The sequence below is a fragment of the Orcinus orca genome, chromosome 13 (genome assembly GCF_937001465.1).
Source record: "Orcinus orca chromosome 13, mOrcOrc1.1, whole genome shotgun sequence".
Lineage (NCBI taxonomy): Eukaryota > Metazoa > Chordata > Mammalia > Artiodactyla > Delphinidae > Orcinus > Orcinus orca.
The window spans coordinates 1,053,319-1,078,913 of record NC_064571.1 but is presented as its reverse complement, the minus strand read 5'-3'; the positions used below and the strand labels follow the sequence as shown (position 1 = coordinate 1,078,913).

Here is a 25,595-nt window from a genome sequence, read left to right as displayed (position 1 = left end):
TCTTTTTTGGTAAGAAAAAGCTTACTTAACATGAGATCTGCACTCGTAACAGACACATGTACAGTACGTCATTGTCGTCTACAGCACAGTGTTCTGTATCAGATCTCTAGAATGTGTTTATCTGGCATAACTAAATTTTACATACAGTGGTTAACAATTCCCCATTTCCCCCTAACCCTCGCCCCTGGGAATCATCATTCTATTCTTTGCTTCTATGAGGTTGACTATTTTAGATACTTAATAAAGTAGAATCAGAAACTGGAATGTTTTTTTACAAGCTTGGTAGGAGTGCAAACTGGTGCAGCTGCTATGGAAAACAGTATGGGTTTCTCAAAAAAAACAAAAAGAGAACTACCATATGACCCAGGAATCCCACGTCTAGGTATTTATACACAATACTTGAAATCAGGATTTCAAAGAGATACTAGCATTCCCACGTTCACTGTGCACTGTTCACAACAGGCAAGATGTGGAAACAATGTAAATGTCCATCAACAGATGAATAGATAAGGAAAATGTGATATATTCATAAAATGTAATATTACTCGGCCTTAAAAAAGAAGGAAGCCCTGTTATATGCAGCAACATGGATGAACCCTGAGGACGTTACGCTTCCTGAGATCAGCCTTCCCTCCGTTTTCACAGAACCTTCCTGTCTCTTTCTCCCACTCCTCCCACCTCCATGTCTTCCTTTCCTCTTTCTCTTTTCAGCCCGAGTCCTTCCCCCACAGGGCAATTAAGACTGTGCTTGGGATGCAGGTCCAAGAGACAGCCCCAGCACTACCCCTGCACCCGCCTGACAGATTCTGGTAAGAGCCCTGAGGCCATGCAGCTGAGTCCTGAGGCCGCGCAGCTGAGCAGAGAGGCACAGGGCCTGGGAGTCACAAGAACCTTTCGTCCCATCCCTGTTCTTTGCCTCCTGAGTGACTTCAGTCATCTGAACACCAAAGAGATGCAGCAGGAGCATCTCAAAGGCATCTTCCAGTTCTAACATCTCAAGGTGCAACGCTTCTGAGACCAACGGGTCTTTAAACTGCAGAAGCATACAGCTCATGGTGGAGTTCCCAGGGCCAAAGTCTGGGGCTTCATCATTCTAAAGAGGAAGGAAGAGAAGAAATGCAGGCAGAGGAGGAGGGGCCCTAAGACACACTCTGCTGTAATCCTTCAGAGGAAAGACGTGTGGTGGGGGTCTGGGGGAGGATGGAGCAAAGGTCACAGACAGAGGTAGGCAGCGAGAGGCAGCTTGGGTTCCCTCCAGCTTCGGGGAGCTCAGGAAGCATGGCTAAGGTTCGGAAAGAGTTTATCAGCAAAATAAGACACACGGAAGGTGTAAGAGATCGTCTATGTCATGGAAGACTATGAGACCCAGCGTGGAGGAAACGCTTGCGGTGCAACGGGGAGCGAGTGTGAGCTGTTTCCAGCTTCAATCAGACCACGGCACAGAATGCTCAGTGTCGTGGACCTGCTTGTGCATTAAATGCTGTGCTGCATTCAGTACTCGCTCTGCACCTAGCATTGTACAGCGAATGGTCCAGGAACGCGATGGGAGCAGAGGCACGCGTGCTGCCCCTGGGACGCTCCCTAATGATGCCTCCCCACCCGTGCAAGCACCTCGACAAAATGCTGATGACCCCACGACACAGGAGGCCTTTACTGGCCGACACATATGCAAACGCATGTGCACTATTGCCAACGAGCAGGAGCACTGAGCAGAAGGCGCTTCCCGCCTGCTCTGAACCTGTGCTTCGCGGCACTTCAGGGGCAGAACAGTGAGAACTATTTTTGCCGTGTTCTCAGTCCCAATCGGGCTGAACCGCTCGTGAGTATGCCCAGCAGACTTTCCCACAGAAGACAAGCCTCCCCAGCTCTGTAGGCTTAGCTTTCTGGCAACAGAATCTTCCAGTGTCACACCTACACTTAAAATACCATCACAGACACCTGTGGTTCTCATTTTCAGAAGTACATAGAGGCCACTTGAGGAAATGCTGAAGAGAAGGAAGGGATTATTAGTGGCTCTTGGGCATCTCTAAATTCAGCATAGGAAATTTTAATAATTTAGGCTCATTACTTGTAGAACCATCAGGCTAAGCTACCTCAAATTTAGAAACTTTAATTCCCTTTCCAAAATAAAAGAAAAAAATTTTTCCTGTAATCTACCACAGCAAAAAAAAAAACCTCCCAATTCCCCACACCCACTATCCATCATCCACTCCAGCCGTTGGAAAAGATGCAGATGTTCAATGATTTCTGTCAGCCATACACACCTCGAGATGCTCACGTACATAATTCTCTTAGCCCGATTTCTTTTCGACTGCAGAGGGTGTATTTCTTGGCCCTGCACAACTGTACTGAAAACCCCCCACTCAGCACCCTCACTAATCCCTTTGGCCACCTTTATTCAAACAAACTTACTAAACCCAATTACAGAGAACAGCCTCCAGTAAACCTGTACCTTAACATATGTGCTTGCTGGGTAGCCACATTGATATATGGTCATGCTTATGCTTCAGACAAACAGCGCAGCTGCATCTTCCATAATAAACATCCAGGGATATGGAGAGAATTTCATTTCAACCAGTGTTGCCTTGAAAATCACCAAAGGAGATTGATAACATGTAGCTTTGGACGTTACATTATTAATAGTCGTCCTGGGTTAAAATAAAACGTGAAATCAGGATCAAAGCCCAGAGTGAAGTTGAGTTTACAGGAAGTATTACAAAATTAAGAAAAAAGAAATACTGCATCAATAATTCAACAACCCGGGAGATTAAATGTGCAACCCAACCAGCAAGAAAAATCATACCGGGTTTCTGGCTTTCGGGGGTTTTGGAAAACGACTTTTTTTTTTTTAATTGGAAAGGGCAGCAGGAATATGCCTCTCTTAATCGCTTTCCTTCTGCTCTGGAATTAAAGAGAAAGAGGAGGGAAAGCAGGGAATTTAAGAGACACCAAGAAGGCCATTTTACGTCTCAAGAGGGCACCAGCTTTGTTAAAAGTCAGATAGAAAGAAAAAAATGTATAGAAAAGTCTGACTTTCTACCCCCAAATAGAATCGTCATTTTATTAGAAATAATACAATTATTTTTAGATCTTTAAAGAAGAGCTTCAAAAGGAAAATGTAAGAGGTGGTCAGCAAAGACCCCTTAAGTGTAACACTAAATATAAATACTGAAATATTTTTAAAAATTCCTTCTAGATATCCAAGGCCAATAAATACACGTGCCCCTCTGCCCTCTTTGCTTACAGCGGGCGGGGCCCACGCTGCGCAGCAGCAAAGCCAATGGGACAGCTGTCTCTGCGCGGGTGGTGGGGAGCTTCACGGGGCTCTCCCCCCATTGGACAGTCACTCTCGGCTTCCTCCCATGGGCGGGGCCTTGGCAGCAAGGGTTAGGGCCTCAGTGAAAGCAGCTTTGCCCTTTTCAACGGTGCAGGCCGTGTGAACGCCTGTGCATCATTTCTGCATCCACGTTCACGTAGCTGGGCGCTGGGTCTGAACCAACAGGCCCAGGAACATTCACTCCTCCACCCGCTCTGTTCACGACGTGCGGCCAACGGCCTCGTGCCCGCCCTAAGCCCCCCCCCCCCGCCCCCGGACTTAGGAACGCTCCATCCCCGCCTCGCTTTGTATTTGCTCACACATGACCTAGACCATCTCAACATCTAAACTCACTAAAGACAGACTTAGAGCCGCTGGGATTACACGCTCACTAAAATAAGTGCTGCACCAATGACTATGTTCATTTCAGCACCCTTAGACCTGTGTCTGGAGTATTTAGCTGCCACTGGAGGGCCCAAGATGAGAGAGGTGATTGGCACCTGCTTACCCTCTAGGCTTCGGTTTCCTCATCCGTAACAAAAGGAGGCTGAGCGAGACACTTCGATGATCTGAGCGTTATTCGTCTCTTGTATCCCCTGCCCTCCACCCCCCCAGCCCAGGAAACCCCCCCACTGTAGCTCTCCCACCAAACCCCCCCCTCTCCGAGGCCTCCGAGCAAACGCTCACGCTGCTCTCTCCTGCCCTCGCTCCACTGGGAGGATGCTGTCTTCCAACTCCTCCTTGCCACTCATCCTGGTATGTCTCAGCTCAGACAGCAAACCCTTCAAGAAACAGCCCACTTCCTCTCCTCTGCACAAGCACCCTCGTCTGGATGTGGGCTCATCTCCTGCACTCTTCTAACTCTAATAACCTCTTCTACACGCTCATGTTTTTAATCATAACATTTATGCCATCCTAGGTCTGCTCCCCCACTGGTCTGTGTGCACCCTCAGCACCTGGCAGACTTCCTGGAGGAGGTGAGGGACTCCGTAAATGTTCTCAGATGAACCGAATGGAAAAGAGCAGATGGAAAAATGTGCAAGTCACACTGTGTTTATACACACATTTCACTAATGCCAGTCTTCTTAGAAATACAGGGAGGACTCATCTGTTAGAACGGTGCCTGGTGCATAGTAGGGATTCAACAGTTATTTGGTTAGGGGATGACAGAGTACTTGCTAGTAGTTATCCTGGATGCTGGCATTGTAGTCTTCCAGGCAGGAAGAAAAGTGCTATCAGTATAGATATACACATATACATATACACTTATATATACATATATCTTTTAGTAAATAAGTTTTATATATATATGTGCGTGTGTGTGTATATATATATTCTTCCCCCGCCACCCCGTAGACAAAGACTCTATTTTCGCAAGGACCAAATCCAACACTACAGTTTACACTAATCAAAGTGAAGAAACGTCTATTCAGGCCAGTTGTTCTGGACAATCACCCCTCTCTTGCTGGAAGAAAAGAAGGGAAAAAAACAGCCATTAATTACAAGTTACTGAGGAAGTGAAATACTGCCCATGTGAGTGCAAAACATTTCACTAAATATTTTTATTACATGTTGGAATTTTACTACATTTTTTTTTTTTTTTTTTTTTTTTGCCGTACGCGGGCCTCTCACTGTTGTGGCCTCTCCCGTTGTGGAGCACAGGCTCCGGATGCGCAGGCTCAGTGGCCATGGCTTACGGGCCCAGCTGCTCCGCAGCACGTGGGATCTTCCCGGACCGGGGCACGAACCCATGTCCCCTGCATCGGCAGGCGGACTCTCAACCACTGCGCCACCAGGGAAGTCCTACATTTTTATATTTATATTGGGTTAAATAAAATATTTTATTAAAATTAATTTCACTTTTCATTTTGCTTTTTCCAATATGGCTTCTAGAAAATTTTAAAGTACATATGTGGCTTGCATTATATTTCTTTTTGTCTCTAATTATTCTTTTATTGAAGCATAGTCAATTTACAATATTATTTTAGTTTCAGGTGTATAACACAGTGATTCAATATTTTTATAGATTATACTCCAGTTAAAGTTGTTACAAAATAATGGCTATATTTCCATGTAATAAAATAATCCTTGTTGGTTATCTATTTTATACACAGTAATTTGCATCTCTTATCCCCTACCCCGTCTCACCCCTTCCCCCAGCCCTATCTCCACTGGTAGTCACTAGTTTATTCTCTGTATCTAGGAGTCTGTTTCTGTTTTGTTATATACATTCGTTTTATTTTTTAGATTCCACATATAAAGGATAGCATAGAGTATTTGTCTTTCTCTGTCTGACCTACTTCACTGAGTAAGGGGCTCGTCTTCCTTGTGTTGGACCCCACGGCTAGGGGTCCCAATGTGTGGCTCAAACCACTCACTTCTCAGGACAGATCTCCACTCCCCCCCACCCAACCGCATGTCATCTCCCTTTTCCTCTGAGTCCCCTCCCACGGGCACAGGTCCCGACCTGATGGCTTCTCTTCCCTTCCTGTCTGATTCCATGTGTGTCTTTGTTACAGCCATGGTTGCACAGGAGCCTGTCAGTCTCCAGGGCGCATCTCCCGCCCTCCTACTCCCCCTTCTTGACCCAGGTAGGCTCACACTATCTCTCTGTAGGACAGTGTTGTTATAAGACCTAGTTAAAGTTCTTTTGCTACTATACAATTTCTATGTTTGATAACAAAGCTTTGGAATTTATGACAACGAAATCCTCTTTATTCACAGAAAGCTTACTCTATTCCACTTTGTCAAGGTAACTCAACCAAAGCCTACTTATTCAAAACAGTGCCATCTACTGACAGAAAATAATAATAGCTCGGAAGTGACTTCGCTCTTTGGGTCCTGGCACGGGAGTTTCTCTCCTGCTCTTATTTCCAGCTAGGCAGAGCTGTAGTGAGCCCGGAGCAAGGTCACTGTAAGAACTGCTGCGTTTTGACCTGTGATGCTGCATGTACACACCTGGCTCCGTCCCCTCTCTCTCTGTAGACAGCAAGGACCACCCAGGAGCACGGCCGGTCCACAGCTCAGCTTCTGGGCAGCCTGAGTGCCCGGCTGAGGGAAGAGGGAGACTGTGCAGCTAGAGCACTTCATGCAGGAGGTGCTGTTTACTGTGGACCGTTCTCAGTCCTCGCAGAGCCTCATTTGGGGTACCGTGGTGCTCAGAGCCTGCCCTTGGGCCTAAAGACATTTTCAATGCTTTCAAGTGACGTCTCCAAGCCGATGTTTTCACTTGAACACGTTTTAAACATCTTCAGCCCCAAACCCAAGTTTCCCAATGGCCTCACTGGAGCCTTACCCATAGCTACCTGCGGCCCCTGCGGCCCAGCAGAGGCAGAGGGGGAGGAAGAGCAGAACGGACGCCAAACCACCCTTTGACAGGGGATTCTGACAACCTACCCACCCACCCCCAGAACAATGCTCAAGATGGAAGTGAGGCTGTGTTGCTCTATGGAAATATACTTTCAGAAAGTGCATCAGCCCCTTTTGTAAATGACATGAGCACTTCCCATGGCTGTATCTTACAAGAGGATTATTAGTTAAGAATAACCTGCTTAACTGTTCTTAAGACACTAAAAGTTAAAGCTTCCCATTTTAATTAATTACATATTGCCTATGTGCGCACGTGCGTGCATGACTGTGCATACACACATTCGCTTATGATCGATTTCACTCCAAACATTAAGCATTCTTTCCATGAAACGGGATTCTAGATGATTTTGATAATTTCTAACTTTATGGTTTTCTATATTTTCCAAATTTTCTATAGGATAAGAAAAAGAAAGGAAGGAATAAAGAGGGAGAGAAGAATGAGAGAGAGGGAGGGGGAGACAGAAAAAAGGAGAAGGAAGAGGAGGGATGAGGGGGAAGAAAGAGACAGACTGTCTCAAAGCGACTCCTTTTAGAGAAGGAAGTCAGTTGTGATAAAAGCCCTCCTCTCAGATGGCTTGGAGGAAGCATGTAAGAAAACTCGATAATGCACTTCCATGGTCAAGCATCCCCTCTCTTACGCCCCTTGGTAAAGAGTTTTCCCCAAGAAGGAATGGGTAGCATTGCATGCAGTAAACGTCGTTTTTCCTTTTCACTCATTCAAGACAATACAGCTAAGATCCAGCTGGAGATTCTTTTTTTTGGCACTGATTTTAATGCTGATTCTCTGGATCAACCTTCAGATGCTCAAAGGTAATAAAAGGAGGATGCCTGTGGTGCTTTAAGACCATTACAGGGGGGCTTCCCTGGTGGCGCAGTGGTTGAGAGTCCGCCTGCCGATGCAGGGGACACGGGTTCGTGCCCCGGTCCAGGAAGATCCCACATGCCGCGGAGCGGCTGGGCCCGTGAGCCATGGCCGCTGAGCCTGCGCGTCCGGAGCCTGTGCTCCGCAACACGAGAGGCCACAACAGTGAGAGGCCCGCGTACCACCAAAAAAAAAAAAGGCCATTACAGGGCTCAAATAAACTTCAACTGTCAATTACCATTAACAAGCAAATACCTCTTAACCACAGTTTAATTAAGGATCAAAACTGGATACTTCTAAGAATATGATTTCCAGCAGGTATGGTTATTGAAGGGTAGAAAAAGGGAAAGGGGAAGGACAAATCAGGGTATGGAATTAACAGATACAAACTACTAAATATTAAATAGATAACAACAAGTATTTACTGTATAGCACAGGGAATTATACTCATTATATGGTAATAACCTGTAATGGGGTATGATCTGAATAATAATAAAAAAATACCGAATCATTATGCTGTATGCTTGAACCTAACACAATATTGTAAATTATCTAGACTTCAATTTTAAAATTTCAAAGTATGGGCTTCCCTGGTGGCGCAGTGGTTGGGAGTCCACCTGCCGATGCAGGGGACGCGGGTTCGTGCCCCGGTCCGGGAAGATCCCACATGCCGCGGAGCGGCTGGGCCCGTGAGCCATGGCCGCTGAGCCTGCGCGTCCGGAGCCTGTGCTCCGCAACGGGAGAGGCCACGGCAGTGAGAAGCCCGCGTACCGCAAAAAAAAAAAAAAAAAAAAAAAAAAAAAGATAATCAGCAAGGACCTATGTGTACCAAGAAGTTCTATCGCCAACCTGTAAAAACCTGTGTGGGGAAAGATTCCAAAGATGAATAGATGTATGTCCATGTATAACTGAAAACTTCTGGACGCTTACAGCACACGCGACGTTGTGTATCACTGTTACTCCAATGAAAAATAAAAATTAATTGAATTTAAAAAAAGATAAGGAGACACAAGCTGTTGGCTGTTGGTCCTGGCACATTCCGCTCTAAGTGACAACCACCAAACAGGACATGCCCTCAGGCTCTGATTGCCTGGGTAACCACAGATGGGCAGGAGGTAATCCTGCCGCCTTGTGGCCATTTCCCGCAATAGCAACCTGAAGACGACTGCTTATGAGCACTTCATATATTCACCAGGACTGCGGGGCTCTCAATGATACCTGCCATCCAAAAATGTCCAGGGTTAAGTAATCGAAAATAATTAAAAACAGGGCAGACTATCCAGAAGACATCGTCAACTAGTAAATACTACTCAGACTGTTTAAAAGAAAAAGAAAGCACATGAAAAGATGCTCAATATTTTGAATTACTAGAGACACGCATATCAAAACTAGAATGAGGTGTCACTTTGCCCCAGTCTGAATGGCCATCATCAAAAGGTCTACAAAATATAAATGGTGGAGAAGGCATGGAAAAAGGGAACCTTCTTATGGTGCTGGTGGGATGGAAATGGTAAAAGCCAGTATAGAGCGTAGTATGGCGATGTCTTTACAAGGTAAAAATAGAGATATCATATGATCCAGCAGTCCGGCGCCTAAGAGTACATACACCGAAATCCAGAATGGAAAAAAAACATGCACCCAAACGTGCACTGCAGCACCACGTACAACAGCCAAGACCTGGAAGCAGCCCAAATGTCCATCGAGACGTGAATGGATAAAGAAGTGGTACATGTAGGCAATGGAGTATGAATCCACCATGTAAATGAATGAAATAATGCCAACTGCAGGAACCTAGATAAACCCAGAGATAATCATACTAAGTGACATAAGTCAGAATTAGAAAGACAAGTATCATATGACATCACTTATAGGTGGAATCTAACAATTTACACCAAGGAACTAACTGACAAAACAAAACTATCTCACAGACTTCAAAAACAAACTTATGGTTACCAAAGGGGACAGATGTGTGGAAGCCATAATGTAGATAGTTGGGATTACATATTACATGTAAAACAGATGATCAACAAGGACTGAGGTGTACCAAGGGAGGTCCACCCAACACTCTGTAATAACCTATATGGGAAAGGACTCTGATGATGAACAGACATATGCTTATGTAGACACTAAAAACATTCTCTGCCCTTACAACACACACACCATTGTGTATCACTGTTATTTCAATAAAAAATAAAAACTGAATTGAAAAGAAACCAAGAAGTGATGAGACACAAGCCTTTCAGTGTTTGTTCTGGCACATTCCACCCCAATTTGCAGCCCCAAAACGCCACATCCACTAAGGCTCTGCTTGCCAGTGACCATAAGTGGGCTCCGAAGAAATCCTGCCTCCTTGTGGCCGTTTCCTGAAACAGCAACTTTGAAACGATTGCTTATGCAGACTTAATACTCACAAGGACTGCAGGGCTGTAAAAGACACCAGCCCTCAAAAAATTTCCAGGGGTAAGTAATCAAAAAAAATTTTTTTTAAAGAAGGGAAGACTTTCATGAAGATGCTATCAAAAGATAATTACTACTCACACTGTTTAAAAAAACAAAAAGCACATGAAATGATGCTCAATATCATGAATTATTACAGTCATGAAAATCAAAACTACAAGGAGGTATCACCTCACAGCAGTCATAATGGCCATTTTCAAAATATCTACAAACAATAAATGCTGGAGTGGGTGAGGCGAAAAGCGGAGCATCCTGTGTTTCAGGTGGGATGTAAATGGTAACAGCCAACACAGGGAACAAAAGGGAAGTGCATTTAAAAGGTAAAAATACAGCTGCCGTATGATCTGGGAGTCCCAATCCTAAGAGCATATCCAGAGAAAAAAAGAATTCCAAGTGAAACAGGCACACAAATGTGCACTACAGCACCACTTACAATAGCGAAGACCTGGAAGCAACCCCAATGCCCATCACCAGATGAACGGATTAAGGAGAACTGGTACATGCACACAAGGAATAGTACTCCCGCATGACAAAGGAGGAAATAATGCCATTTGCAGGAACACAGATGAAACCAGACATATTCATAGTAAGTGAAGTAAGTCAGAATCAGAAAGACAAGTATCATATGATATCACTTATAGATGGAATCTAACAATTCCCAACCATGAGCTAACTGACAAAACAGAAAAAGCCTCACAGGCTTAAAAACTAAACTTACGGTTGCCAAAGAGAAAAGAAGTGGGGAAATGTAAATTAAGTGGCTGGGATTAACAGACACAAACTATTACGTATGATTTCGATAATCAGCAGGGACCTAAGTATACCACGGTAGGTCTGCTCAACACTCTGGAATAACCTATAAGGAAGGAGACTCTAAAGATGAGTAGATGTATGTCTACACATAAATGAAAAAGATTCTGGGCACCTACAAAACACAGAACATTGTATATCACTGTTACTGCCCCAAAAATAAAAATTTTAAAAAAAGAAGTGATGAGACAGAAGCTTTGGTTGTTTGTTCTGCCACATTTCACTCTAATCTATAACCCCAAAACACGAACCAGAGTCGGTCTTGGAAGAAATCCTGCTGCCTTGTGGCCGTTTCCTGCAACAGCAGCTTTCAAATTATCGGTAATGGGGACTTCATATTCACACGCACTGCTGGGCTGTGAAAGATACCAGCCCTCAAAAACTTTCTGGGGGTACGTATTCTTAAAAAAAAACCAAAATAGGGTAGAGTTTCATGAAGACAATATCAACAGGTAAATACTACTCACACTGTTAAAAAAAAGCCCATGAAATGATTCACAAATAATTAAAGACATGCAAATCAACACTACAACGAAGTATCACCTCACAGCAGTCAGAATGGCCATTATCAAAATGTCTACAAGCAATAAATGCTGGATTGGGTTGGAGAAAAAGGGACCCTCCTATATTGCAGGTGGGATGTAAATGTTAACAGCCACTGTAGAGAATATGGAAGCGCCTTTAACAGGTAAATATACAGCTGCCGTATGATCTGGGAGTCCCACTCCTAAGAGTACATTCAGAGAAAACCAGAATTTGACAGAAAACCTGCACCCAAATGTGAACTTCAGCACCACTTACAATACCCAAGACCTTGAAGCAACCAAAATATCCATCGACAGGTGAATGGATCAAGAAGCGGTACAAGCACACAACCGACTATTACTCGGGACTGACAGTGAATGAAACAATGCCATTTGCAGGAGCACAGACAAACCCAGAGATAATCATACTAAGTTAGATCAGAATCCGAAAGAAAAGTACCATATAATACCACTTATAGGTGGAATCTGAAAATTCACACCAATGAACTGACAAAATAGAAAACGTCTCACAGACTTAGAAAACAAAAACTTATGCTTACCAAAGGGGAAAGATGTGGGAAAGGGATAAATTAGGAGGCTGGGATTAACAAATACAAACTATTACGTATAAATTCGATAATCAGCCGGGACCTAAGTATACCAAGGTACGTCTGCTCAACACTCTGGAATAACTTACAAGGGAAAGAATACAAAAATGAATAGATATATTTGTACGTATAAATGAAAAAAATCTGTACACCTACGAAACACAGAACATTGCATACTGCTGTTACTCAAAGAAAAAATAAACCTTAAATTAGAAAAAAAAAAACAAGAAGTGATGAGATACGCGCTTTTGGGTGTTTGTTCTGGCATATTCCACACTCATGTACAATCCAGGAACCCGACTTCCACAATGGCTCTGGTTGCCTGGATAACCAGAGTTGGTCTTGGAGGAAATGCTGCCGCCTTGTGGCCCTTTCCCGCAACAGCAACTTTAAAACTATTGCTTATGGGGACTTGATATTCACAAGCACTGTTGGGCTATAAAAGATACCAGCCCTCAAAAAATTTCTGGGGATAAGTATCCTTAAAAAAAAAAAAATCCTAAAAATCGCAGACTTTCATGAAGACGATATCAACAGGTAAATACTACTCAAAATGTTTTTTTTAAAAAGCGCATGAAATGATGCTCACCATCACGATATATTAGAGACATGTAACTCAAAACTACAACGAGGTATCACCTGCACCAGTCAGAACAGCCATCATCAAAAAGTTTACAAACCATAAATGCTGGACAGGGCTTAGAGAAAAGGGAACCCTCCTGTGCTTCTGGTGGGATCTAAGGTGATAACAGCCTCTATAGAGAACAGTATGGAGGTGACTTGAAAAGATAAAGACAGAGCTACTATAGGATATAGCTGTCCCACTCCCGGGCATATATCAAGAGAAAATCAGAACCGGAAAAGCTACATGCACTAAACATGCACTGCAGCACCACTGACCATAGCCAAGACTGGAAGCAACCAAAATGGCCATCGAGAGATGAATGGATAAAGAAGAAAAGGTACATGTTCACAATGAAGTATTACTCAGAAATGAAAAAGAACTAAAGAATGCCATTTGCAGCAATAGAGATGGACCTAGAGATGATCATACTGAGTGAAGTAAGTCAGAAAGAGAAAGACACATATCATGATACCACTTATAGGTGGAAGTTAAAAACTGACACCAATGAACTAATTTACAAGAAAGAAACAGGAACTTTCCTGGTGGTCCAATGGTTAAGAATCCGAGCTTCCACTACAGGGGGCGCAGCTTTGATCCCTAGTGTTGGGAGAACTAATATCCTGCATGCCGCACAGTGCAGCCAAAAAAAAAAAAGAGAGAGAGGGAGAGAGAGACTCGCAGACAGGAAAGAAACTTATGGCTACCCAACGGGAGAGGTCGGGGGAAGGGACAAATTAGGATGTTGGGGAAAACCTATATACACCAATATATATAAAACAGATAATCAATAGAAACTACTGTATAACACAGGGAAGTCTACTCAACACTCTCTAATAACCTATATGGAAAAAGAATCCGAAGGTGAACAGACATATGAATACATATAACTGAACAAGATTCTGTACGCCTACAAGCACAATACTGTAAATCAACTCTAACAAAAAGTAAAAATTAACAAAAAACAAGAAGTAATGAGACACAGGATTTTGGGTGTTTGTTCCGGCACAGTGCACACTAATGTACAACCCAGGAACCCGACTTCCACAATGGCAGTGCTTACCCGGGTAACCAGAGTGGAGCATGAATAAATCCTACCACCTGTGGCCATTTCCACAACAGCAACTTTAAAACATGTGCTTGTGGGCACTTAATATCAGCAAGGACTGCTAGGGTGCAAATGACACCTGCCCTCAAAAAAATGTCCTGTGGTAGGTATTAAAAAAAATTCAAAATGGTAAGACTTTCAAAAAGCCAACTTCAACGGTAACTTTTTCTCACACTTTAAAAAAAAAACATGAAAAGATGCTCAACATCTCAAATTATTTGAGACATGCAAATCAAAACTATGAGGTATCACCTATCTCCAGTCAGAATGGCCATCATCAAAAAGTCTACAAACAATACATACCGGAGGGGGTGTGGAGAAAAGGGAACCCTCCCATGCTGTTGGTGGGATGTAAAATGCTAAGAGCACCACAGAGAACAATACGGAGATGCCTGCAAAAAGCAAAAACAGAATTCTGCCACTCGCAACAATGTGGATGGGCCTGGAATATTTATACCTAGTGAAGTAAGTTACAGAAAGACAAATACTCTATGTTTTCACTTCTATGTGGAATCTAAAAAATGCAGAAATAGACTCACAGAGAACAAATTAGTGGTTACCGGTGGGGCGAGTGAAGGGGGGAGGGAGAGACAGTAGTTTGTTTCTCTTAATCCAGTACCCCTATGTATAAAATAAACAAACAAGGATATATCATACAACACAGGGAAATATAGCCATTATTTTGTAATAACTTTAACTGTGATCTATAAAAATATTAAATCCATATGTTGTTCCCCTGAGACTAATGTAACATTGTAAATCAACTATACTTCAATTTAAATAATCCATAGGGTGGCTGAGTGGATTTTTAAAAGTACAATTATATACTGTGTACAAAATATTTATGTTAACTTTAAATCCATATATAGGATAAAACTGGATGATTGGAAAAAAGATATTCCATGCAAATGATACTTGCCTGACTAGTCTATCATCAGGCAAAAAAGACTTTAGGACAAACCTCTCAAAGAAAAGGTTATCATAAATGATAAAGGGATTAATTCATCAATCAATTATGACAATTATAAATATGTATGTATCCAGCATTGGAGCCTCTAAACATATAAAGAAAATATTAACACATATGAAGCTGAAAATGTGCAGAAATTAAATAATGGTAAGAAACATCAATACCCAACTTTCAACACTGTATAGCTCATCCGGACAGAATATTAATCAGGAAACATTGAACATGAACACACACTTGATATCAAGTGAAACTAACAGACATATAGTACATTCCACTCAACAGCAGCAAATTTCCATTCTTCTTAAGGACATAGAACATTTCCTGCGATGGTCAAATATTAAGCCGCGAAACTAGTCTTCAAAAATCCAAGAAGACTGAAATCATATCAAGTATCATTTCCAACCACAATGGTACGAAACTGAAATTCAACATTAAGAAGAATAAATGAACATTTATCAAATAAGTAACACACCAGATTAGCAGAACAAAGGATAAAACATATGATCATATTCATACCTCCAGCAAAAGCATTTGGCAAATTCAACAAAATTCAACATTTGAATTATGATAAAAACTCGTGAGACTTCCCTGGTGGCGCAGTGGCTAAGAATCCATCTGCCAATGCAGGGGACACGGGTTCAATCCCTGGTCTGGGAAGATCCCACATGCCACCGAGCAACTAAGCCCATGCGCCACAACTACTGAGCCTGCGCTCTAGAGCCCATGAGCCGCAACTACTGAGCCTGTGTGCCACAACTACTGAAGCCCAAACTCCCTACAGCCCATGCACCACAACTACTGAGCCCACATGCCCCAACTACTGAAGCCTGCATGCTCTAGGGCCTGCAGGCTGCAATTACTGAGCCCGCATGCTGCAGCTACTGAAGCCCGCACGCCTAGAGTCCATGCTCCACAACGAGAAGCCACCGCAATAAGCCTATGCACCGCAACGAAGAGTAGCCCCCGCTCGCCGCAACTAGAGAAAGCCCAAGCGCAGCAACAAAGACCCAACACAGCCAAAAATAAATTTTAAAAATTAAAAAAAAAACTCTCAACAAAGTGAATATAGAGGCAACATACCTTTTTATAATAAAGGAAAGGGACTTCCCTGGCAGCCCAGTGGTTAGAAATTCGCAATTCCACTGCAGAGGGTGCTGGTCCAATCCGTGGTCCAGGAACTAGGATCCCACATGCTGCGTGGTATGGCCTAAAAAAAAAAATAAATAAATAAATACATATATACATACATACATACATAGAATAAAGGGTATAAATGACAAAAGCAGACCTAACATCATACTTAACAGTGAAAAGCTGAAAGCATTTCCTCTAACAGGAACAAGACAAGGATGCCCACTCTCACCACTTTTATTCAACACAGTATTAGTAGTTCTAGCCACAGCAAAAAAAACAACAATAAAAATACAAAATAGGATCTAATTTGTAAAGGAAGTAAAACTGTCACTGTTTGCAGATGACATGATAATATGTAGAGAAAACCCTAAAGACCTCACCAACAAATTATTAGCATAAATAAACTCAGTAAATTTGAAGTATACATATTTTTTTCTTTTTTTCATTAATTTTTATTGGAGTATAGCTGCTTTATAATGTTGTGTTAGTTTCTTCTGTACAGCAAAGTGAATCAGCTCTATGTACACATATATCCCCTTTTTTGGATTTCCTTCCCACTTAAGTCACCACAGAGCACCAAATAGAGTTCCCTGTGCTATACAGTAGGTTCTCATTAGTTATGTATTTTATACATAGTATCATTAGTGTATATATGTCAATCCCAATCTCCCAATTCTTTCCACGCCCCCTCCCTCCCTTGGTGTCCATGTTTGTTCTCCACGTCTGTGTCTCTATTTCTGTTTTGCAAATAAGATCAATTATAACATTTTTCTAGATTCCACATATATATGTCAATATACGATATTTGTTTTTTTCTTTCTGACTTAACTTCACTCTGTATGACATTCTCTAGGTCCATCCATGTCTCTACAAATGACCCAATTTCATTCCTTTTTATGGCTGACGAATATTCCATTGTACATATGTACCACATCTTCTTTATCCATTCATCCGTCGATGGACACTTAGGTTGGTTCCATGTCCTGGCTATTGTGAATAGTGCTGCAATGAACACTGGGGTGCATGTGTCTTTTTGAATTATGGTTTTCTCTGCGTATATGCCCAGTAGTGGGATTGCTGTGTCATATGGCAGTTCTATTTTTAGTTTTTTAAGGAACATCCATACTGTTCTCCATAGTAACTGTATCAATTTACATTCCCACCAACAATGCAGGAGGATTCCCTTTTCTCCACACCCTCTCCAGCATTTATTGTTTCTAGATTTTTTTATGATGGCCATTCTGATGGGTGAGAGGTGATACCTCATTGTAGTTTTGATTTGCATTTGTCTAATAATTAGTGATGTTGAGCATCTTTTCATGTGTTTGTTGGCCATCTGTATGTCTTCTTTGGAGAAATATCTATTTAGGTCTTCTGCCCATTTTTTTATTGGGTTGTTTTTTTGATATTGAGCTGCATGAGCTGTTTGTATATTTTGGGGATTAATCCTTTGTCAGTTGCTTCATTTGCAAATATTTTCTCCCATTCTGAGGATTATCCTTTCATCTCGTTTATGGTTTCCTCTGCTGTGCAAAAGCTTTTAAGTTTAATGAGGTCCCATTTGTTAATTTTATTTTCATTGAAGTATACAAAATTAATATACAGAAATGTTATTTTTCTCTGCACTAATAAACTAACAGAGAAGTTAAGAAAAAAATTTATGATTGTACCAAAAATAATAAAATACCTAGGAATAAATTTAACCACAGAGTTATATCCTGAAAAGTATAAGACACCAATGAAGGAAACTGAAGATGACACAAATAAATGAAAAGATACCCCATGCTCCTGGATCAGAGGAATTAATCTTTTTAAAATAACCATATTACTCAAAGCAATCTACAGATTTAAAGAAATCCCTATCAAAATACCCATGGTATTGTTCACAAACAGAAGAAATAATCCCAAAATAAACACAGAACCACAAAATACCCACATTGCAAATGCAATCCTGAGAAAAAAGACCAAAGCTTGAGGTAGCATGCTCCCTGACTACAAAGCTACAACAATCACAAAAACAGACACACAGATCAATGGAATAGAAGAGAGACCCCAGAAAAAAACCCACACACTTATGATGAATAAATCTACTACAAAGGAGGCAAGAATATACAATGGAGAAAAGACAGTCTCTTCAATAAGTGGTGCTGGGAATACTGGACAGCTACATGTAAAATAATTAATTTAGAACATTTCCTCACACCAGACAGAAATATAAATTCAAAATATATTAAGGAGGGGCTTCACTGGTGGTGTAGTGGATAAGAATCCACCTGCCAATGCAGGGGACACGGGCTCGATCCCTGCTCCAGGAAAATCCCACATGCCACGGAGCAGCTAAGCCCGTGTGCCACAACTACTGAGCCTGTGCTCTACAGCCCGCGAGCCACAACTACTGAAGCCCACATGCCTAGAGCCCATGCCCTGCAACGAGAAGCCACCTCAATGAGAAGCCCACACACCGCAACGAAGAGTAGCCAGCCCCTGCTCGCCACAACTAGACAAAGCCCACGCACAGCAACGAAGACCCAACGCAGCCAAAAATAAATAAATAAATATTTTAAAAAATGTATTAAGGACCTAAATGTAATACACCAAACCATAAAACTTCTAGGAGAGAACACAGGCAGAACACTCTTTAACATAAATTGTAGCAATATTATTTTTGGATCTGGACTCTAAGGCAAAAGAAATAAAAGCAAAAATAAACTAATGGGCACTAAATGAACTTAAGAGCTTTTGCACATCAATGAAAACCATCAACAAAATCAAAAGTCAAAGTGCAAAATGGAAGGAAATATTTGTAAATGATATGACTGATGAAAGGTTAATATCCAAAATATATAAATGGTTCATACAATTCAATATCACTCACACAAAAAAAGACCACCACAATCAATAACGGTGATAAGACATGAATAGACATCTTTCCAAAGAAGACATACAGATGGCTAAAAGGCAGATGAAAAGATGCTCAACATCACTATTAGAGAAGTTCAATCCAAAACAACCATGAGAGATCAACCTCACACCTGTCAAAGGAGCTCTCATCAAAATGTCTACAAATACCAAATTTGGGGGAGGATATGGAGAAAAGTGAACCCTTCTACACTGTGGGTAGGATTGTAAATTGTTGCAGGCACTATGGAATATGGGATGGAGGTTTCTCAAAAAACTAAAAATACAACTACCATATGATCTGTCAATAACTCTCCTGGGTACCTATCCAGGAAAAATATGAAAACACTAATTCAAAAAGATACATAAACCCCAATGTTCATAGCAGCACTGCTGACAATGGCCAAGATATGAAAGCAAACGAAATGCCCATGAACAGACAAATGGATAAAGAAGATATGGTACATATGTACAGTGGAATATCACACAGCCATAAAAAGTATGAAATTCTGCCATCTGCAGCAATGTGGATGGACCTCGAGAATATTATGCTTAATGAAGTAAGTCAGAGAAAGACACTGTGTGACATCATTTATATGTGGAATCTAACAATAATACAAATGAATGTACATGCAAAACAGAAACAGACTCACAGATCTATAAACAAACTAGTGGTTACCAGTGGGACAGGTAACAGGGGAGGGGCAAAGGATTAAGAGGTACAAACTACTATGTATAAAATAGATAAGCAACAAAGATATATTGTAGAGGACAGGGAATTATAGCCATTATCCTGTAAAAAATTTTTAATCAAGTGTAAACTGTAAAATATCCTGGATCACTATACTATACACCTGAAGCTGATATATTGTAAATAAACTATAATTTTAATAAATAAATAAAATAAGGGCTTTGCTGGTGGCGCACTGGTTGAGAGTCCGCCTGCCGATGTAGGGGACACGGGTTCATGCCCCGGTCTGGGAAGATCCCACATGCCGCGGAGCAGCTGGGCCTGTGAGCCATGGCCACTGAGCCTGTGCGTCCGCAGCCTGTGCTCCGCAACGGGAGAGGCCACAACAGTGAGAGGCCCGCGTACCGCAAAAATAAAATAAAATAAAAGTAAAAACAATTGGGTAGAGGATCTGAATACTCTTTTTGAGGGAAAAAAAAGAAACAGATAAAAGGCACATGGAAACATGCTCAACATCACTAATCATCAGGGAAATGCAAATCAAAACCACAAAATGATATCACCTTACAGTTGTCAGAATGGCCATCCTAAAAATGACAACAATTAAGAGGTGCTGCTGAGGATGTGGAGAAAAGAGTGCTCACCTGCACTGCTGCTAAGGATGTAAATCAGCGCTGCCACTATTGAAAACATTACGAAGGGCTCTGAAAACATAAAAAAATAAAACTACCATACGACTTAGCAATTCCAATTTTGGTTATTTATCCAAAGAAAACAAAACAAAGCAAAAAACTAATTTAAAGAGATATACGCATCCCTATGCTCATTGCAACATAACTTACAATAGCCAATAATATGATAGCAACCTAAATGTTCAATGATAGAAAAATTGATTAAAAAAGTGATATTGATATATATACATATGTACACATATATACATATGAATACACACATGACACACATACACAGATATACATACATATACATATAGATACATACACACACATAGACACATAGATACTGATACATACATTCATATACACATAGATACATATATATGTGTAGATATGGGTATACAAACATACATATATAGTTATATATTACTCAGCAATAAAAAGATGAAATCTTTCCATTTGTGACAACATGGATGGACTTAGAGAGTATTATGCTTTGCGAAGTAAGTCACATAGAGAAAGACAAATACCACATGATCTCGCTTATACATGTAATCTAAAAACAAAACAAACACAACAAAACCAGGCTTACAGACACAGTGAACAAACTGGTGGCTGCTAAAGGGGAGGTGAGTGGGTCTCGGACAAGACAGGTAAAGGGGTATAAGAAGTACAAAATTCCAGTTATATGATAAAAATTGACAAGAATTTAATATACAGCAAAAAGAATATGGTTCATGATATTGCAGTAACTGTGGATGGGTACAGACTGTTACTAGACTCATAAAGATGATCGTTTTGTAATATACTTAAATGCTGAATCACTATGTTGTACGTCTGAAACTAACATAATAGTGTACCTCAAATATTCTTCAATTAAAAAAAAAAAGAAAGGAAGAAAAAGAGTGCATGCCCTGACAGCACTTCACCTGGGCCATTTCTCGGGAGTGTGCCTGTAATGCACGGCCTTGAGGAATGAGGTAATGTCTCTCCCTCAGACAAACAGGAAGCTTGCTAACCTCTCATTTTAAAAGCAGTGGAGTCCTCAAACTCAGCGCTCCTCAGTGTAACATAACCGAGTACATGCATAGCACCCAACTGGACCCCTCTGTGTCATCGCAGGGGCAACTGGGGTGTGGGGGAGGAGAAGCAACTGGACCCCTCTGTGTCATCACAGGGGCAACTGGGGTGTGGGGGAGGGGAACCAATACAGTATTACGTTCATGTTTGCTGTGCCATAAGTAATAAAATCTTTTGTCTCTGAAAAAAACTCAATCAAAGAACCTAACTTTACAACTAAAGGAACTAGAAAAAGAACAAACTAAGCCCAATGTTGGCAGAATGAAGTAAATAATAAGGATTAGAACAGTTATAAAACTAACAGAAGGACCTACTTTATAGCATAGGAAATTACTCAATATTCTGTAGTGATCTATATGGGAAAAGAATCTAAAAAAGAGTGGCTATATGTATAACTGATTCACTTTACACCTGAAACTAACAGAACATTGTAAATCAACTATACTACAATAAAAATAAAGTAATAGAGACTACAAAAATAGTAGAAAAATAAATTATATTGAGTTTTTTTGGAAAAGATAAACAAAACTGACAAACTGTTAGCTAGAACAACTAAGAAAAAGAGAATGAATGAATAATAAATAAAACAAACACATACATATAAAGGCATTACAATGATGCTACAGAAATACAAAGGACAATCAGAGACTACTATTAACCATCATATGCAAACTTGTTTTACCTAGAAAAAAAAATAGAAAAACTCCTAGAAATATACAACCTACCAAGAAACAGAACACCTGAACAGACCAGTAATGAGTAAAGAGAATGAAACAGTACTGAGAAACCTCTCAATAAATAAAATCCCAGGACCAGATGGTTTTACTGGTGAATTATACCAAATATTTAAAGAGAAATGAAAGCCAAGACTTCTTAAATACTTCCAAAAGTTTAAAGAGGAGGGAACACTTTCAACCCATCTCACGAGGCATTACCCCAGACAAGGGTAATGTCAAAACCAGACAAGGGCATGATGAGAAAAATACAGATCAATATTCCTGAGTGACATAGATGAAATATACTCAAAATACTGGCGAACTAAATTCAACAGCACATTAAAGGGATCATTCACCATGATTAAGTGGGACTTATGCCAGGATGCAACGATGGCTCAATGTATGCAAATCAATAAATGTGATACATTACATTAAGAGAATAAAGGGGAACTATGACCTTATTAATAGATACAGAAAATTATTTGACAAAATCCAACTTCCTTTCATGATAAAGACTGTCAAGAAATTAGATATAGAAGGAATATACTTCAACACATTAAAAGTCATATGACAAGCCTAAAGGTAACAGTATACTGAATTACAAATCCTGAAAGCATTTCTTCTGAGTTTCAGCCAAGACAATGTTACCTGTTCTTGACTCTTCTATTCAACATAGTACTGGAATTCCTAACCAGAGTAAGTAGGCAAGAAATGTAAATAAAATAAATCCAAATCATAAAGGTAAACCTTAATTTTCTGTTTGCAGATGACATGTTTTTATATCTACAAAAACCTAAAAATGCCACTTCCAAAAAACTGTTTAAACTAATGAATAGAGTAAGCTGAAGGACACAAAATCAACATACAAAAATCACTTGTGGTTCTATACACTAACAACAGAAACTATCAGAAAATGTTAAAAAAAAAAAAAGTCCCACTTACAATAGCACCGAAAAGAATAAAATACTTAGGAATAAAGCTAACCAAGAATGTGAAAGAGCCATACACTGCAAACTATAAAATACTGATGAAAGAATTTGAAGGAGACACAAATAAATGGAGTGATAGCCCATGTTAATAGACTGAATAAATTAACATTGTTAAAATGTCCATACTACCCAAAGCAATCTACAGAGTTAATGCAATCCATGTCAAAATTCTGAAGGCATTTTTCCCAGAAAATAGAAAAACAAATCCTAAAATTCACATGGAACCGTAGAAGACCCAAAATATCCAAAGCAATCTTGAGCACAAAGAGCAAAGCTGAAGGAATCACACTTCATAATTTCAAACTATACTACAAAGCACAGTAATCAAAGCAGTATGGTTGTAGTATAAAGACAGACATACAGAACAAAGGAACAAAATACAGAGCTCAGAAATAAATGCACATATTTACAATCAACTGATCTCTGACAAAAGTGCCGGGAATATACAATGATAAAAGGATCCTCTCTTACCCAAAATAGTGGGAAACTGATATTCACAAGCCTGCCAATGCAGGGAACACAGGTTCCAGCCCTGGTCCAGGAAGATCCCACATGCCATGGAGCAACTAAACCCGTGCGCCATAACTGCTGTGCCTGTGTTCTAGAGCCTGCGTGCAGCAACTACTGAGCCCACATGCTGCAACTACTGAAGCCCGTGTGCCTAGAGCCGTTGCTCCACAAGAGAAGCCACTGCAATGAGAAGCCCACACACCGCAACAAAGAGTAGCCCCCGCTCACTGCAACTAGAGAAAGCCCACACGCAGCAATGAAGACCCAATGCAGCCATAAATAAATAAATAATTTTTAAAAAGAAATTAGACTTGTATCTCACACTATATATAAAAATTAATTCAAAGTGGTTTAGAGAATTAAATATAAGATCCAAAACTGTAAAATTACTAGAAGAAGATATAGGGGGGAAAAACTTCTTGACAGTGCTATGGGCAATGTATGTTTGGATATGACCCCAAAAGCACAGGCAACAAAATCAAAAAAAAAAAAGAAAAAAAAAGAAAAACAGATTGCATTAAACTATAAAGGTTTGAGGAGCAAGGGAAACAATTTACAGAGAGCAGAGTGTACCTACAAAATGGGAAGCAATATTTGAAATACCTATCTAACATATATAATATACTCAAAACAACTGAATAGAAAAAACACAAAAAATAATCTTCTTTTTCTTTCAGTGACACTTTTCCTTGCTTTAATATATTTTGTCTTTTTCTGCTTTTGAAGTGAGCTCTCAATTACAAAATATCAAACTACAGTCAAAAATGCTAGCCACTGGCACAAGATGGAGAAGCCCACAAGTACGAACAGACAGCAGCAGGTGGCAAGAGGTGGGAAGTGACTGAAGCAGTGGTTACAAATGGTCAAATGCTGGGTAGCTAAAACTATCCAACAGGTTGTGCCCTAACATTAGCACAGGTTAGACCAGTCACTACCTTGGCGGGTGGCCTCAGTGTACTTGGGTTCAGATTCCACAAGGCAATACAATTCCTTCCAGTTAAGAGTTCGTGCTTGCACCTCTTGGCCGGAGCGCCCCGGACCGGTCTATTAGTCTTTCAAAATGCTGTCGTAGTGCTTGCTTTGGGAGCACATATGCTAAAATTGGAACGACAGAGAGAAGATTGGCATGGCCCCTGTGCAAGGACGATATGCAAGTTCATGACGCGTTCTATATTTTTTTGTGACCACCTAGAGGGGTGGGATAGGGAGGGTGGGAGGGAGACGCAAGAGGGAGGGGATATGGAGATATATGTATACATATAGCTGTTTCACTTTGTTATACAGCAGAAATTAACACACCATTGTAAAGCAATTATACTCCGATAAAGACGTTAAAAAAAAAAAAGGAAGTTTGGGGAGAACTCTGGAGAGATCAGGCACAGGATGGAGCACAGCCTGCCACTGAAAATACTGCTGGTTTTATATGCTCCACATTCATAAGCACCTGCTCCGTTTTCCAGGTTCAAACACTCATGCAGGCCTGCAGCTTGAAAAATTTCTGAGTCCAGAATCCTGCCTCTGGTGAAAACAAAGGTAGTCATAGCACAGAGAGTACGCCACAGTGTCTGGCCACTGTGTCACCCGATCAGGCTATAAGTTCACAATCAGATACTGACGGCAGACCTATGTCCCCTCTGTTAAGGGACCCAATTTGGGCCAGAGTCAGAGGTGTCTGGTGTATGCAATCTTGTATCCACAAGGGTGCACTAGATTGAAGGAATGGGACAAAAAGCATATTTTCTCTGAATTCATGTTGGTTTTTCAAAAGAGTAGAGTTTCATCTTAATTAAGGAGAATACTTTTAAATAGCTTGGACAGCTCAAAACTACTGTTTAGGGAACCAAAAACCAAGTCAGCCATGAACAGCGCTTTTAAAATCCTTGGGAATCAGCATGAGGTGAGGGTTTGGTTTGGCACCGTGTTGAGCACAGGAGTAAAGAAGCAGAGCCATCTCCTCACAAAAGGCACTGACATCGCATGGTGCCGATGGATCAGCTGCAGGGACAGGGCTTTGGGGCAGAGGTTACTTCTCTCTCAAATTTCCCCAGGGCACTCACCCCTCTCTATGCCACCCCACTACTCCATTCACTTTTCCTTTCTCAATTTCTGAAACCCATGTGGCAGCACTTCTTAACCTGGAGGCCCCAGGGACCACCTATGCAGTCCAGATTTTTCATGGATCTTCACAAGTTCTCGACTGAACGCCCGCACGCAGCAATGAAGACCCAACGCAGCCAAAAATAAATACGTAAATAAA

At 41.0% G+C, this 25,595-nt stretch overlaps 1 long non-coding RNA gene and 1 other non-coding gene across 2 annotated transcripts in view; one reads left to right on the top strand and one right to left on the bottom strand.

Annotated features, from left to right (window-relative positions):
* LOC117195800 (uncharacterized) overlaps positions 1-21,088 on the bottom strand; it is a 37,582-nt gene extending 16,494 nt beyond the window's left edge. Inside the window, exons 1-2 of the long non-coding RNA XR_004475612.2 lie at positions 20,973-21,088; positions 15,727-15,853 (exon numbers count right to left, since the gene is read on the bottom strand). This is a non-coding gene — a long non-coding RNA (uncharacterized LOC117195800). The remainder of the gene's footprint in view (positions 1-15,726; positions 15,854-20,972) is intronic.
* A 3,321-nt stretch (positions 21,089-24,409) lies between these two features.
* LOC117195844 (U6 spliceosomal RNA) lies at positions 24,410-24,516 on the top strand. Its single transcript, XR_004475720.1, has one exon. It is a non-coding gene; the product is annotated as a U6 spliceosomal RNA (small nuclear RNA).
* Positions 24,517-25,595: the final 1,079 nt, after the last annotated feature.